We start from the raw sequence: 10,331 nt of genomic DNA, 5'->3' as shown, positions 1-10,331 counted from the left end.
AGGATGCTGGGGGTCCTTCACAAATTTATTTCTTACAGTCATGGTAAAAAGTGTCTCTTCTGGACCCTTCTGGGGTGGCTGAGCAGGCTTTGCTTATCAATAAATACACTTTAATATTACCATCTCCCTTTTCTTTGGATACCTTTCTCTATTGTATACCAAGGCAGTTCTGGCATTTCAACTTCATTTAGTATAGACCACTTTTGGGTTCAGCTTTCAGTCAACAAAAAAAGCCAGTTATAATACCTCCTAGCCCCTCGAGCTACAACAATCTGTCATCTGTACTCTCTGCTTAATAGGCCTACCTCTTTAAATTTGGCCCTAACTTTCTGTTCTTTTTGCCATTATTCCACACCCTAAATATCTGTTCCACACATCACAGGGTGAGGAGAGAGGAGGCACCAGATCCACGCTGATGGCTGAAAAACTTCTCACCAGACCTCCCAAATCTGATTGTTGGCAACTGTAGACAGAGTGTGTGAGAGTTCAGACGCTCTGGGTCAAAGTGAGGAGTGCAAGAGGTTGGTTGGGGAGCAACTCCCGTGAGAGATAAAACAGGAGGATGCAGGCCTGTGGAGAGGGAGACTCACAGGCCTGGGAAAGGCTATAGCCTCGTCACTCTCCATGGTAAAGGACATACACCTCCTCATATCTTTTAAAGTACCTTCTACACCCTGGGGCGCCTGGGTGGCTTAGTCGGTTAAGCGTCCGACTTTCGCTTAGGTCATGATCTCACGGTTCGTGGGTTCGAGGCCCGGGTCGGGCTCTGTGCTGACTGACTCAGAGCCTGGAGCCTGTTTCAGTCTGTGACTCCCTCTCTCTCTGACCCTCCCCTGCTCACGCTGTCTCTCTCTCCTAGAAATAAATAGAAACCTTTAAAAAAAAATAAAGTACCCTCTACACCCAATGTGGGACTCGAACTCACAACCTGGAGATCAAGAAGCCGGATCCTCTGCCGACTGAGCCAGCCAGGGGCCCCTGCCTCCTATCTTTGCCAGGCCCCAGCAACGGGAATTTTCCGCAGTGTTCGACTGACTCTCAGCTGCAGCCGCCTCAAGAGCCTCCTGGTGGCCTCTCGCCCCGCCCCTCTGCCAGCCCCGCCCCACGCCGCATCTGCCGGCCAATCCGCGGCTCCGCTCCGGGCGCATCACAATAGCGCCGTCCCGGCCCCGCCCCTAGGAGTCCCGCCTGGGGCCACAAACAACCTGGGCGGGATGGGGAGAGGAGGACTTTCCACAGAGGAAGTGGCCTCACTTAGCGAGACAGGCACAGGTACCCAAGGAGCAGGTGAGCGGCTGACGTGCTGCGACAGCGCGAAAACAAGTCTTTCAGAGCCCCACTGTCCCCCTTTTTGGGCCCCTCCTCCCGTCTCCTCATCCGTGTCACCTTGCAGATTCCTTCTGCTTACCCTGGCCTCTCAGGTCCTTGACTCCGTGTCCCCGACACCAACGTTGTTTCTTCCTCGATAATCATTCCTTCTTCCTTAAGGTAATAGCATTCTTTGGGCGTCTTGAGCAAAGTGCGCAGAGCGGTGCCCCGAACGCCTTTCCCACTGTCACACATTGGATTGGAGGGGACATTCTGGCCCACTTCTGACCCGTAGGACCGGGAACTTGGGACTGGGTGTCTGTGATCTGAGAGCTTTGTCTCCGGTAAACGACGTGTGGAGCTGTTGGGCCATCCATGGCCCCGAGGAAGGAAGAGCCTTTTGGGGAGGTGGGTTTGGAGCCCTGCTTACAGTGGTTGAGAGGTTGAACTAACTGCCCCCGCGGGGGTGATACCCATTTCTCGCTCCCAGCCACACCTCCAGGCTTTCCACTTTACCTCACCTTCCCTCTTCCTTGAAGCCCCTTTCCCACTTTGCTTGAGGTGACGTTTCTTGGTGTTTTCTCAGTGGGCCACACAGAACCTCACCTTCTCCATCTGACATGGTGGCAGGATTAGCCCTGGGACCTTTCCTCTTTTTCTCATCTAGCTAAGTGAAGTTATTGAGGCTGTCAGTTTAATCCTGTGGGCTGACTGCTCCAAACTGCTGTCTCCAGTCCGTTTTTCTGGACACAAGGCCCAAATGGCCATCTACCTTATACACACCCACACGTGGGTATCTAATAACACCTCAAATTGGGCATGGTCGAGATAAAATTTCTGATGGTCATGCTTCAGAAAACTTGCTCATCAGCAGCATTCCCCATTTCCATGGAAGGAACTGGCTTTGACTCCCTGTTTTCTCTCCCATCTCGTATCTGGTTCATGTCTAAACCCCATTGCTCCCCACTTCACTGCTCCTTCTCTAAACTACTGCAAGAGCCTATGAAAGGAACCCCCTGTTGTTTCTATAGCCAACTGATAAACTTTCATGGGAACTTTTATAATTCACAAAGACAATTTTTTCTCTAGGAAACTGGCAGTGATATATAGAGATAGAGAGATAGAGGCTATGAAATATGTGTTTGGCAAAGGTTCAGGAAATAGGAATGCTAGTTTTCTGCTGGTAAGAGTGTAAATTGGTATCAACCTGTTTGGAAGTCTTATTTGGCTGCATGTGTCAAAATTCTTACACTGACTCAAAAATTCTATTACTAAAAATTTATTCTAACAGGAGTGCCTGGGTGGCTCAGTCAGTTGAGCATCTGATTTCAGCTCTGGTCATAATCTCACAGTTCGTGGGTTCAAGCCTCACATCGGGCTTTGTGCTGAGAGCTCGGAGCCTGCTTGGATTCTGTCTCCCTCTCTCTCTCTGCCCCTCTCCCACTTGCATGCTTTTTCCTCTAAAAAATAAACATTAAAAAAATAAAATTTTATTCTAAGAAACAAGGACATGCACAAGATAATTATTGACAAGGGTATGCACTAAAATTTTATTTCAAAGGTGGTGAAATGTAAACTTTAGCATGGGACACTGTTGCTTTATAACTTCCAAATAATACACACAGCAGCATTTCTGACAAAAGCATCTGTTATGCGGAATGCCGGGCAATGTGTCAGGCAGTAGCTCTCTGAGGGAGGACTGGGACCCACGTGTCCATGGCCACTGCCCAGAGCTCACCTGGCAACATGGAGTGAAGCTCAGCTATGGCCTTTTTCTCACCTACCTTGCTCCTGGGGGTGTGTGTGTGTGTGTGGAAATTCTGCCCTGAAGAGGTGGAGGCAAGAATGGAAGCAGGAATATCAGGTTCTCCAGCAGGGAGGGGGCGCAGACAGGTACCAGGACTCTGGCAGGAGGGAGGGAACAACATTGTTCTATGGAAACTACAGGAACATACTGTACTGATTTCACAAACCTGCTCCCATATCAATGAGTGCCCTTGATGAAGCACTTACCCATGATCTTAGTTGATACCCAGGCTGGGGCTGAATCAGTGGTCATCAAAGCCCAAAGGAACACTTTTCCTTCAGGCCTCCAAGTGAAAATGAGATATAACACCATGGTCACTCATGACACTGTGCTGTTCTAAGTTCTTTGAATGCATTGATTCATTTAAGATTTGTAACAAGCCAAAGTGATGAGGCTCTCATCATTATTTTATAGAAAGGGAGAACAGAAATGCAGAGAGGCCACGGGTCCTGTGGCAGAGCTGGGGCATGAACTCAGGAGTTGTCACTCCGGTTCCATATGCTCAGCCACTGTGACTTGGATCCCAGCTGATCTTTGGCCTTGCTCTCAAATGCCTTCCCTGTCTCACCGCCTTGCTCTGGGAAAAGGAGCAGGTTGAGGGCTGGGAGTAGGTGAATTGTCCTGGCTGGTCATGTCACAGACTACTTTAAAATATGAGATTTATTCTTGATGCCAAGATCCTTTTTAGGAAGGGCTGAAGCAGAGGGTGAGCCTGGAGAAGTGGGAGCTGCAGATGTCTCCCCAGGCATGAGCCTCACATCCTCTCATCATGAGGGCTGGAGACTGAGGGGCAGGAGGCATGCTGGGCTACCACTGAGTCTTCATTTTCTTCTCCACCAGGGCACAGGCTTGCTACCTATTCATGGAGTTTGTAAGTCGGCATGAAGGCCCATTGACTGAAGATGTGTGACTTTGCCCCACCCTGTACACTGATGGCAATGCAGTGCCAATGCACAATGAGACAACACACTGCAGATTCTTGAAACAGGTCAGTGCCCCAGCCCCAGAGTCATGGTGATTTACTTGTTTCTCTTCAAACTAAGAATCCTAGGACTCCTTTCCCAGTTCCTTGGGATAGTCTTCAAGGTAATGTTAGCTGATGCTAAGAATCCTGTACCCATGAGTCTTTTTGTAGCATCCTTTGCTTAGTGTCCAACCAGTCCCTTCCACCCTGGCTTTGAGACAGTTCTTTTTGGACCTGCAACTTTTGGCTTTTAACTCATAAAGGATCTTCCAGCAAGCATGGCAGAAAAAGCAGAAACCATCTGCCAAAGACAAGATGAGTGGTTAAATTATAACAGCAATACTAGAATGAAAAGTAACCTTTTTGGGGGGTTTGATACAGAACTATATCAGATGTCTCCAGAAGGCACAAGCACATGGACACAGCCAGACTTTCCAAGTCACCCTGTGAAGTGTACAGACTCGAAAATGTTTTTATTAATATAACATTTTATTAATGCTTTGTACATTTGCCTATACAAAATTAACCTCTGAACCATTGAACTTCATTTTTAGTTTTATAGCTTTTCCTACCCTGTGGGATGGATAAGTAGGTCAGCAGGTCAACCATTTAATGGTACACTAATAAAAAATGTGGAGCTTATTAAATGTAAAGGATAGTGCCGTGCCTATTATTTGCAAAGTCTCTCTTGCACATGATTGCCATGTCAGGGCGGTAAGGTGAGGGGCAAGCCTCTGGGGCTAGTGGCTATCCAGGAAACACCAAAATGTGTTGGGTGTAAAACCATGCTGACAGTCTTGGTTTTTGACATCGAAAAGGCTGTCTGAAGAGACTGGCCTCTTGGCTGAGGCTGAATCCCAAGTACTTGAGAGGAAGACATAGGCACAAGGCCACAGATAGAGAATGTTCAAGGGCATACGAGGCCAGCCTTTTCAGGATACAACACAATGTAGCAAAAACTACAAAGAAATCAAGGAAATCATTAAAACTGCAGATAAAAGTGGACCTTAGAGTGGGTCAGGGGGTTATGTCAACATCCAGTGCCAATGGTTTTCACCCTTGAGATGTAGAGTCAGGCTCAGGCACACAGAGGATGTCTGAGATAATGGCATGTTCTATTTCGCAGGCTGGGTCTTTACTTATGAATATATTGGCTCTTATTTGTTAGTGCTTTTTATATCTTACCTTTATAACCTCTTATATACAAAATATCACATTTATTCTTTTAAGGTGAGAAACATGATTACATACAAAAACTTGAATCACAGCAATATCTGTGGAAGCCTAGGAGGATAACTTTTGAGTCTCCGTGACATAAATGTCCTATGTGAATGTGGTTCAGGAAAAACTCACCTTCAAGATGAGTTAAGGGAAAAGAACCAGCAAAGGGTCACTGTGAAGATACTGCATGAAAGGAGAAGTAAAGGAAACACAAATGGATGAGTAAGAAGACCTGCACGAGACACCTGAAAAGTTTGGCCAAACGTCTGTATCACATGACACAAACTGATAAAGGAGTCACCTCCTTGCAAACAAGGGACATATGCTTTGTTTCTTTTTTTTTTATTTTTAAAATGTTTTATTTATTTCTGAGAGAGAGGAGAGACAGCGTGAGTAGGGGAGTGTCAGAGAAAGGGAGACACAGAGTCTGAAACAGGCTCCAGGCTCTGAGCTGGCTGTCAGCACAGAGCCCGATGTGGGGCTCGAACCCACAAACCACGAGATTATGACCTGAGCCGAAGTCGGATGCTTAACCAACTGAGCCGCCCAGGGGCCCCAAGGGACAAATGTTTTGATACAGGAGCCGAGGGGAAGGTGGCAGGACCTCAGAGGCAGTGAAACATGACCTGGCAGAGCTCAGGGATGAAAAGCCCAAATCAGGAATAATTTCCTCTGAGAGCAGGCAGTGGGAAAAGGAGAAAGGGGGTTGCTGTTTTCTGTGATGCAACCTTCGAGAAGTATTTGGCTCTTCAAACTATTTGATATATACCTATGATTTGAAACATTTACAAAGAGCCTTTTTCTTCACTCCCACCCAATATCTGAGCCCTCTGGACAGATGCCCTTGCAGGGATGTCTGCAGTGGCTGGGAGGCTCATTATATGACTGCTTTGCAATGGAGGGGGGCCTTCATTAGGACAAGCTGTTCTCTCCCTTTGCCCCATTACTCCATATTAGCTGGCTCTATATCTCTGCTTTCCAGGGCTCCATGAACTTCTAGTCTGCCTCTCATGGGTCTTTTACCCTTGTTCCTTAATCTAAGCTTCTTAAACACCAAATCCCTGATCTCCCAGGTAGCACAGCCTTGGTTCATAGTCCCTGACATCAAGGCCCTCTTTCTTGTGTCAAAAGTACCCTGGTCATCCCTTCCCTAGGACCCTGGCCCTCCATTTGAGTCTCCATTTCTTTGTGTTCTGGCTCACTGCATCTGGACATCTGAGCACTGAATTAAAGATGGGGATGTGGGGACCTGGAAGTGATGCAGAGACAACAGTTTAGGTTGTATACCATTACCATAGAAACATCCAGGCATGTGTTCTGGGTGCACCTTCAGTGGGGTGGGACCAGAGATAGACCAGGAGGTATGCCAGCCTCCACCCCACACAGTGTATCTGAGCAGCTATTCTCCTGTTAGGTCTCTTCTCTCCCCTAATCTTCCCAGACCATTGGGTCCCTGAGAAGCATCAGGTTCCTGGGGCTCAGTGAGGAATTGGGGAAAGACAGGATTGAGGGGCTGCCCCACTTCTATCTAGATCAGTGTGTGAGGGAGGCAGAATAAGTATCAGACAAGGAGCCCATCACAGGATAGGGCAGAATAAACACCAGCTAAAGGAGATCATCAGAGGACCCTCAGAATGAAAGACCAGAGTGAATGAAGTGAGGAGGTTTATTACATATAGAGAAGACCGGAGAGTAGAGAAGCAAGTCTAGGAATGGAAGTGCATGAAGAAGGCTGGATATACTAGAAGGCCCATGTGGCCCCAAGATATCAACATATTTGACTCTGGCATAGAGGAGGCCCAAGTCTTCAAGGTGTGGCAAGGTCAGGGCTTTTAATGAAATAATATCTGTTAAGAAGGACCAGGTGATATAATGTCTATGCTGCCCGAGGATTTAAGTTCTGGGCCCGTTTCTTGATGTGTTCTGGAAGCCAGTGCTTATTACCACTTTATTCTTAGAAACATTGAGTGAATCAACAATGAACTGAGCCAAAGTTTAAAAATATCTGCAAAGATATGTTGCAAGTGCTTTGAGTATGGCCAGATTGTGAATATAAGGCTAAAGCAGCAGAATTACCTTTTGAAAAACCTGCAAGACTGGAATTCAAAAGGCAGCTTTCAAAAGACATATTCATCAAATCTTTCCAGAAAAATCACATCTGAGTCAAGAGGGTTCTTTTGACTCACCTTTTGAAATTAGGAAAGTCTTTCGCAACCTATCAGCAATGTCCAAAACTGCTTCTTTAGTTTCTGAATGTGTCTGAGGACGGGGGCTCTGCCTTACCTAGGGAATCACCCAAGAGGCCTCAAAGCAGTTAAGCTGGGTACAGAAGGTGCAAGACCACACTTGCTAGTGGTCCAGAGGGTTACGCCAGTCTGCAGAGGCTCACAGGGCTAGAGTGAGCAAGGTGAAGGCCTTAGATATGCAGGAAGGTTGAGAGAAATGAAAGGTACAAGAAAGTGCCAAAATACAAGCAAGAAGCAAAGGCCATCTAGGCAAGTAAAAGCTTACAAAGAGTCAAGAATGGAGGAAAAATGACAAAACTGTGAACCCATCTGGAATGCAGGCGAGCATCTTTAGTACCAGAGAGCCCCTGACCTCTCCACCCCTGCTAGTGGCTACAGGGCAAACTCTGGTCAAGGACAAGACAGAAGTGACAACACCAAGAAAGTATCCGTAGCAAGCACAAGTAAAGTCATTTCTAGGAGGAGCTGGGGGCTCAAGGCAATGCTTCTCTTGTTCACGGAGTGAGATTTGGGCTAGAAGAGGGGTCTCCCCTGGCCTCCATTTCACTTAGGGATTGAGAACTTTAGTATAAATGTAATTCTTTTCCAGAATGCATTTTTTTCTCCCAATTTCTAGAATTTATTGTGAAGTGAAAGTTTTGTCTACCTGTGCTAAAGATAGGTTTAAGGCCCTTCCTACTTGTGTATATCTGGCTACATGTGAAAAAAAATTTTCAAAATTAAGATGAATAAAAAGAATGCTTTTGTTTTATGTCATTTATAAGAAGCTTCCGTAGAGAGTGTGCTGTCCCCTGCTGGATGGGCACTGTTCGTCTTGTCAGAAGGAACTGGGATGTGAAGAATCCAGAGTTCTTGACCATGTTCCCGCTGGACCCTCAACAAAAGCAAGGTTGTCACTTGTGATCCCATTTGGCTCTCAGGACTGTGCTGTGCAGGAGGTGGTGTCCCCAAGGGTCTCTGAAGTTATTATACCCCTTCCTCCACAGAAAGGAACGTGTCAGAAGAGCCAGCATAGGAAAGTTCGTGGTGCTTAGGTAGGTTTTGAGCACTTAGTGCTTTACCTCCATCAGAACTTACAATTTTTAAAAAATGTTTATTTATTTTTGAGGGAGAGAGACAGAGCATGAGCTAGGGAGGGGCAGAGAGAGAGAGGGAAACACAGAATTCAAAGCAGGCTCCAGGCTCTGAGCTGTCAGCACAGAGCCCAGTGCCTTGATGCAGGGCTCGAACTCACAAACTGAGATCATGACCTGAGCCAATGTTGGATGCTTAACTGGCTGAGCCACCCAGCACCACAGAACTTCCGATTTTTGAAGTGAAAGAAAGTCCTGAGATACCGCGTCACTTGCTCAAGATCGCACAACTAGTTTGTGACTGAGAGGTCCTGTCTTCTGGCCCTCAGGGCTCCTGTGGGCTGTGGTTGCCCTTGGTGCACTTACCTCAGCCTCGCTCTCCTATCTCCTCAAGCGATGGGCAAGTGGGCCCCAGCAAAGTGGCTTCTCCACTAGTGACATGTAAAGTGATGCCAAATGTTTGATTACAGAGGGGGGCTGTCAGCTTAGTTGCTGCTCCATGTGTGATGGGGTTTATCATCTCCATTTGCCTCTCAAGAGGGGTGCACTGCACTGTCACCCCAACCCAGATGCTGTGGCACCCAGAACTGTGCAGGTTCTTATTATTCCCATGAATTCACTCTCCAGTTTTCTTAGGCTTGCTCTGCTTTCCCTGTGTTCTTTTCAGAGCACCTGACTTAAGGGCAGAGAGGTGAGGAGAATGACCTCAAGGTCAGAGAGGTTGCAAAAGAGGCCCACACGTTACATCTAGAGGCCACCCCCTGACTCCATGAGCCCAGAGCCACCTGCCCCTTTCCCAGTCCCTCTTCTGCCTCATGAAAGCATGAGTGCTTTCACCTTGTCAAGATGACCCTCAGAGGCCTGGCCAGGGCTGATTTATCACTTTTGTGTTGATGCAATGGTAGGGACTTCATTGCTTGGAACAAGCCTGCCCTGTGCACCATTCGTCTAACCCCCAATGATCACAAAGTTGCCTGGCATTCAGTTTGGCTGCTGTCTAAAAGGGCAGGATCAAAATTTCTGAGATCAACTCCCAGAAGACCCATTGGGTAAACAGTTGTCTTCATTGCCTGGGACCTGGGCTATCTGGCTGACTCTGGAAGTGAATTAATTTCTTCTGCAAGCTCTTGACTGTCTCTCCAATGGATGACCTGGCCTGCATCTCCCTGGGTAACTGAAAAACTAACCTCTTCTCACAAGCTGCCAGGCTGATGTCTGCTGCGTCTGAACCGGGAAACCTGGAGAATGCTGGCAGCCCCCTCCTTATGCTTTGCCTCTGTTGGGATCTCAGAGTTCCCTCACAGTCCTCAGAAGCAGGTGAACCTAGAGAAAGTCTTAGTTTGAGGTCCCTGAAGCCCAAGGGTGCCTGACATTACATTCAATATTGTGTATGGAGATGATGTATTCAGAATTGTATGTAGATGACAGTGTGCAATTTCTGAGGAGACGACCAATAGCATTAGTTCAGTTCTCTAAAGGCCTAGGACCCGTGAGAAGTTATGAGCCATTTATCTAGAGACCCATCCATCTCTGAAAGGCCATGGTAAACAAAATATCATTAAAATTTTTTTTAAGTTTATCATTTTTTGAGAGAGAGTGTGAGTAGGGGAGGGGAAGAGAGAGGGAGACAGAGGATCCCAAGCAGGCTCTGTGCTGCCAGCTCAGAGCCCGATGTGGGGCTTGAACTCAAACTGTGAGATCATGACCTGAGC

At 47.2% G+C, this 10,331-nt stretch overlaps 1 long non-coding RNA gene across 1 annotated transcript; it reads left to right on the top strand.

Moving 5' to 3' along the window:
- The first annotated feature begins 1,203 nt into the window (after positions 1–1,203).
- Positions 1,204–5,623, top strand: LOC120249245. Its single transcript, XR_005532813.1, has 3 exons — positions 1,204–1,287; positions 3,956–4,103; positions 5,310–5,623. It is a non-coding gene; the product is annotated as an uncharacterized LOC120249245 (long non-coding RNA).
- The last annotated feature ends 4,708 nt before the right edge of the window (positions 5,624–10,331 follow it).

The sequence above is a fragment of the Hyaena hyaena genome, unplaced genomic scaffold (genome assembly GCF_003009895.1).
Source record: "Hyaena hyaena isolate Hyena2069 unplaced genomic scaffold, ASM300989v1 scaffold_631, whole genome shotgun sequence".
NCBI lineage: Eukaryota > Metazoa > Chordata > Mammalia > Carnivora > Hyaenidae > Hyaena > Hyaena hyaena.
The sequence above is the reverse complement of the archived record's forward strand: the minus strand, read 5'-3'. Positions and strand labels throughout refer to the sequence as shown.